Genomic DNA, 6,823 nt, shown 5'->3' on the forward strand with positions numbered 1-6,823 from the left:
GAAGAGCCAGTGGAGGGCAAGTCAGTTGGAAGACAATGACAAAGTGGCACGCAAGAGTGTGCGTTTGCTTTGTTCTGCATATGGTAGCTTTTTATCTAAATAAAAGGATGAGAATGGAATACAAATGACACAAGGGTGGACTGTGCTGGTCCATCCCCATTTTTACCTATATGTATTTTATGTGGCCTTCTTTCCAATGCCATGTGCTTTAGGAGGCTGACTTTTCCAGACTGTATCACCAAATATCTTCGCTATCTGGCTATTATTTGGGTATTTTCTCCCTCAATCAAGATTCATCTCTATAAATTAACCTTTCACTGAACTCTTTTAAAATCTTTGGTGTGCTATTTCCTGCCATGACCCTGCCTGTTAAGACAAACTCCCTTAAGTACAAGGTGGAAGCACTGGATCTTCTTGACTTTGCAGTTTGTAACCTACATTGTCTTAGGAGAGAGGGAGCCTAAAGACAAGCACTGAGCCTAGCGCGCCGCGCTGGTTTCCGGAAGTGGCTGCTGCGGCGACATGCTTGCGGAGCTGGGTTTAATCGGGACCATAGGCGAAGATGATGACGTCCCAGAGGAGCCAGACTGACTCCGAAGACCAGGAGGAGGAGGAGGGGCCCATTGTGCTGAGCAGAAAGCCTTGCAGAAGAACCGCAGTGCCGATTTCAACCCTGACTTTGTTTTCACTGAGAAGGAGGGGATGTACGATGGCAGCTGGGCCATGGCTGACGTCATAAGCCAGCTCAAGAAGAAGAGGGCAGCCACGACATTAGATGAGAAGACTGAGAAAGTTCGAAAGCAAAGGAAAACAGAGGATAAAGAAGCCAAGTCTGGGAAGTTAGAGAAGGAGAAAGAAGCAAAGGAGGGCTCTGAACCTGAGGAGCAGGAAGGCTTTGAAGGGAAAGATGAGGAAGCCACAGAAGATGAAGAATCAGAGACTGACTACTCGTCAGCTGATGAGAACGTCCTCACCAAAGCAGATACACTCAAAGTAAAGGAGCAGCAGAAGAAGAAATGACAGGAAGCAGGAGGATTTTTTGAAGATGCATCTCAGTATGATGAAAACCTCTCATTCCAGGACATGAACCTTTCCCGCCCTCTTCTGAAGGCCATCACAGCCATGGGCTTCAAGGAGCCCACACCGATCCAGAAGGCATGCATACCTGTGGGTGTGTTGGGGAAGGACATCTGTGCCTGTGCAGCCACAGGGACAGGTAAAACTGCGGCCTTTGCCCTGCCCGTCTTGGAGCGTCTGATCTACAAACCCCGCCAGGCTCCAGTGACTCGCGTGCTGGTGCTGGTTCCCACCCGGGAACTGGGCATCCAGGTGCACTCCGTCACGAAGCAGCTGGCCCAGTTCTGCAGCATCACCACCTGCCTGGCTGTGGGCGGCCTGGACGTGAAGTCTCAGGAAGCAGCCCTCGGGCAGCACCTGACGTCCTCATCGCCACCCCGGGCCGGCTCATCGATCACCTCCACAACTGCCCTTCCTTCCACCTGAGCAGCATCGAGGTGCTCATCCTGGATGAGGCTGACAGGTTTCTGCTCCAGCTGTCACTTTGCTGGCCACTCTATAACAGTTCCTGGGACTTCCCTGGTGGTCCAGTGGTTAAGAATCTGCTTGCGGGCTTCCCTGGTGGCGCAGTGGTTGAGAGTCCGCCTGCCGATGCAGGGGACACGGGTTCGTTCCCCCGTCCAGGAAGATCCCACATGCCACGGAGCGGCTGGGCCCGTGAGCCATGGCCGCTCACCCTGTGCGTCTGGAGCCTGTGCTCCTCAACGGGAGAGGCCACAACAGTGAGACGCCCATGTACAGCAAAAAAAAAAAAAAAAGAAAAAAAGAATCCGCTTGCCAATGCAAGGGACACGGGTTCAATCCCTGAAGATCCCATGTGCCGTGGAGCAACTAAGCCCTGCGCCACAACTACTGAGCCTGCATGCCACAACTACTGAAGCCCGTGCGCCTAGAGCTTGTGCTCCGCAACAAGAGAAGCCACCACGATAAGAAGCCGACGCACCGCAATGAAGAGTAGCCACCGTTCACCGCAACTAGAGAGAAAAGCCTGTGTGCAGCAACGAAGACCCAATGCAGCCCCCCAAAATAAATAAATAAATAAATGAAATATTTTTTAAAGAACAAAAAATACAGTTCCTCCCTTCCCCCCACACCCCCGCCTCATCCTTCCCTTCCTGCCTTATGTTCTCTGAGGTGCTACACCTCCTTGACCTCCCGCATTGTTACCTGAATGCTCATGTGGTGGCTGTGTCCCTCTTCTCCCCAGAACTTCATGTTCGAGAAGGGCCGGCTTTGTGTTTGTGTTGCCTGCTGCCACATCCCAGTGCCAGGGCCGTGTCTAGAATCTAGCAGGTGCACAGTAGGTGTTGAATAACTGGTCGACTGCCTCCCCTGAGCATTCTTGAGGCCTGAAGGAGGTAAAGGAGATTGTTCTAAGCCAAGGGAATATGATCTGATTTAGGTTTTAAATATCAAAAATATCAGTGTCTCAAAAGACCAAGAAAGGCTGTGGAAGTTTCAGACTGAGACCAAAGAGACACGACAACTAAAGGTGATACCTGTCCCTCAACTGCAGCCTAAACTGGACAAGAAATACTGTGAAGGATTGGGTGGGTTGAAAAAATTGGAATCACAGTAATCTCACAGATGACTATTACCTGCAAAGAGAAAGAGGTTCCTTTCCTAGTGGAGAGAGCTGGTAGACACCACTTCAACCAAGTGACCAAACTGTGATGCTGGAACAAACTTCTGTCTCCGGATGGAGTGAGAGTGAGGTGCGCGGCTGCCCCCCACCCCGCTCCCAGCAATGATTGTTGAATCCAGTCACTGGGGAATAATTAGACATATTCAGAGTGTGAAAAAGGATGAGAGGACTTTGTAGACTAAGGGAGACTAAAGAGATGTGACAACCAAGTACAACATAGGAACTGTCATTCCTGACTAAAAAAATAAGAACACAGCTCTAGAATGACGTTTTGGGGACAGTTAGGGAAAACTGAATATACATTGTACTTTACTTTAGATATCATTCAGACACTTGAATTTCTCAGGTGTGATAATGACATTGTGTTTATGTAGGAGAAAGTCACCGTTCTTAGGGAATGTGTGCTGAAATATTTAGGGGTCCAGTGTCATGATATCTGCAACTTAATAGCATATGATTCAGCAAAAGAAAAAAAAGAAAGACTAAGCAAATATGGGCAAATGATAATTCTTGGTGAATCTTGGAAAAAGGGTAAAATAACACTAATAAAATAAGTAAATAAATGAGCCTGAAACACCAATGACAGTATCGAAAAAAAAAAAAAAAAGACAAGTACTGCTCCCTCTTTTGAGGAATCTTTCTGTGCTTCTGATTTGTTTTCTGTTAGCAATGGGCCCCTATTATGTGATCTGTACATCTCCATCCAAGACTTGGTATGGTAGCTGGACAACAGCTGGGCCTGTTAGGCCTGTTAGGGACCTGTTAGCATATAGACTTTCTTGTCTTTCTGGAAACAATAGCAACAAGCTATTATATTATGAGAAACCAGTCTTAAAAGTCATAAATAAAATTGGCCACACCATTTTCTAAAAATGGTGATATACTCTGAGAAAGAAGAGAACACACTCAGAAATAAGAGATAATCAAGACTCATATATCTTAGTTCAGAACACTGAATGATTATTGGTAGAGAGAAAAATTCCTGATTCTGACAAAGGTGGGAGTTTCTTAAACTCTGTCCAGTCTCTGTGAAACATATTTCAAGTTGGAAGAAAGGGAATAAGCTATGAAACAGACAAGGAAGACTTCCTTTCACAGTGTATGAGAATCATAATAGCTTGGGAGAAACCTGCTTTGAAACATCAGTATTGGCTACAGTGAGAAGAGCCAATAGTACAGCAGTGGTGAGAAGGAGCCTGTGTACCATTTTTGGTATCTGCACTATCAAAAGAAACGGTCAAGGGCATATAACAGGCATACGCTTGCAAAGACCTTACAAAGTGAAAGTTCTCCGTAAGTCTTAGTTCTAGTATCTGTAATACTGGTTGAGGGATGAGAGTGAATACCATTATGACCGTTAACACTTTTGGTGTGGTTTAGGGATTCTGTTATAGGTACCGATTGTTACTACTATATATTGAAGCACTGCTGTGTGCTAGACAGTGTATGGCACTTGGTATACTTTTTCATTAATGCTAACAACTTTTCAAAGTACCTCTATGCTTATTTTGTCTATAAAGAAACTAAATATGAGTAAATTTTATTGTCATCTAAGTTACAGACCCATTAGGTCCTGAAGTCTAGATTCAAAACTTATTCTTACCAGTCCCTAGGATATAATCAACTCTCAATATGCTTGCTGACTAAAGGCCCCAGTATTGGCCTAAGATTGTGTTTTAGAGAAATACCTTTCCTTTTACTATTAATGTTTCCACAGGGTTGTTTTTATATTTTCTTTCTTTCTTTCTTTTTTTTTTTTTTCAGTTGCAGAAAGACTGAGGTCAACCCATAAAAAGAAACAGAGAAAAGAGAATGGAGAGTGAAAGACCTGGCAATAGCTTAATAGCTTTTAGGCCCTGGATTCATGAAAAACCTAGTTGGCTTGGTTTGCATTGTTTTCTTCTGTTGGTCTCTGGTATGTTTCTCTCACTTGCAACAAAAGGAATGTCAACTAGTAAACTGAAGATCTGGAAAATAATGGTCATTATCCTGGGAATCTGAATCATTAGCCTAATGATAAGCTAATTAAATTGGCCTTCCTTTGCTGATAGGCTGGCTTTTGCATTAGTTGTATTCTTTAGGCATGTCCTAGTTTGTGAGAACAAGTAAACAAAACACATTTTTCTTTGTAATTATTACCAAACACTTACCTTATGGATAAGATACTTTAAAATCTTTGAGATTTAGCACAGAACTCCAATATTCCTAGGATTAGAGTCCTTTATGGGTTTTTACCATTTAAAGATCTTTCCTAGGGGATGACATCCTGTTCATGAAAATCCTGAACCTATGTCTGAGGCCTCACTCTCCAATTTCAGGCCTTACAATTGGTACCTACCTAACTTTTGTCTTCCTGTATCTCTGGAATGAATATGTCATTACCTTCACCCTTCCCCTTCTAATAGCACAACACATTCGAATTTTCTGTGATACTTTTTGGATGTGAGCTCATCTTTTTCAACTCAGCTACAATTAACTGCAGTTGACTTTATATCTTCTGTGCATGGCCTACCCACTGGATAAGTATTATTGCTCTCTGCCCTTTCTTCTCCTACTCCTTCCTGCCTCTTACTCTGCCAGTGACTGTTTCCAATCTTCTGTATCAACAACTATAACACATAATGAACTTTTTCCTCCAACCTTCTATATCAACAGTTATGACACATAATACATATTTTCCTCCATGCAATCTTTCCTTATATTCTAATAGTCCATCTGTCTTGATATCACTGTGAAGGTATCTTTTTAGATGAGATTAACGTTTAAATTGGTACAGTTTGAATAAAGCCGATTACCTTGCATAATGTGGGTGGGTCTCATTCAATCAGTTGAAGGCCTTGAAAGGAAAACACTGTATCCCCCAAGGAAGAGGGGATTCTGCTTCCAGAATGACTTTGAACTCTAGCTGCAACGTCAGCTCTTCCCTGTGTCTCTAGCCTGCTGGCCTGCCCTGCAGTTTTCAGATTTTATAGTCCCCAAAATACAGTTAGATACTTCTTTAAAATAAATTTCTCTCACTCTATGTAGACACATACTATTGGTTCTGTTTCTCTGGAGAAACCTGAATAATATGACCTCTTAACCTCTTCTCTTTTCTTCATCTGACCATGGATAGGTGGCAAAAAATGAACCTGTAAATTTTATTTTAGTTAACAAGATGGGGTGAGGAAATGGAAGCATTAGAAATGGAAGAAAGACCACCTTCACTTTCCCAGGTTCTCACTAATTAAAGGACCCAAATGGTGGAGAAGAGATTCACTTTAAATCAGTTTTGATTAATATTTGAACATGGACACATTTACAAACCTTTTTATTGGAGTAAAATGTACATGCAGAAAGAAAAGCTTCTCTCATAAATGTACAGTTGGCTCAGTTTTCACAAATGGAATACACCTATGCAACCAGCACCTAAATCAAGAAACAGAACATTAGCAGTATTCAGATAAAATTCTAAGGGCAGAAACAAACAAAATAAATTTGCTTTCTGATATATCCTATGATTCATAATTGTTTAATGAAAAGGTTATAGAGTTAATATTTCCATCTGATTCTTCATAATGCAAAAGCAGCAAAGTGCATGAACATGTGTGTTTGTGTGTGTGTGTGTGTGTGTGTGTGTGTGAAGTCAATCGTAAAATGCTAGCATTTAACTTGAGGATAGATCTCTTCTGATAATATATGCTACATATTCAAATTCATAATGTTCAAAGGGAATTCAAATATCCCTTATCACAGTTTTTACTACATTCACACATTCCTTTTATTAATAACTACCATTTTTCTGTCAAATAAAAAAAAGTGTCAATTCAGTAAGGCAACTACTGTGAATTCAATGCAGAAATTCAGTGAATCATAATTTATTTTTCTGATTTTCACTGAATTGGCATAATTGCTGAAATGTCTTGCTATCATGTAGAAACAGCCTCTTAATTTATGGATCAAGCTTTCTTTTTTCATATCCTAGGTAGGATTTAATATTAGTTCCTGTGTTGCTGTCTATTGGTGTAATGTGATAATTAGTAATTAAAGAAAAATCACTTTTTCAAAGGAGAAATAATATAATGCATCATAAATGAATCGTAAGTGTACATTATTTATTAA

At 42.0% G+C, this 6,823-nt stretch overlaps 1 pseudogene; it reads left to right on the forward strand.

The window, feature by feature from the left end:
• The first annotated feature begins 522 nt into the window (after positions 1 to 522).
• LOC132427637 (probable ATP-dependent RNA helicase DDX27) lies at positions 523 to 2,392 on the forward strand (annotated as a pseudogene).
• The last annotated feature ends 4,431 nt before the right edge of the window (positions 2,393 to 6,823 follow it).

Source organism: Delphinus delphis, chromosome 6 (assembly GCF_949987515.2).
Source record: "Delphinus delphis chromosome 6, mDelDel1.2, whole genome shotgun sequence".
Lineage (NCBI taxonomy): Eukaryota > Metazoa > Chordata > Mammalia > Artiodactyla > Delphinidae > Delphinus > Delphinus delphis.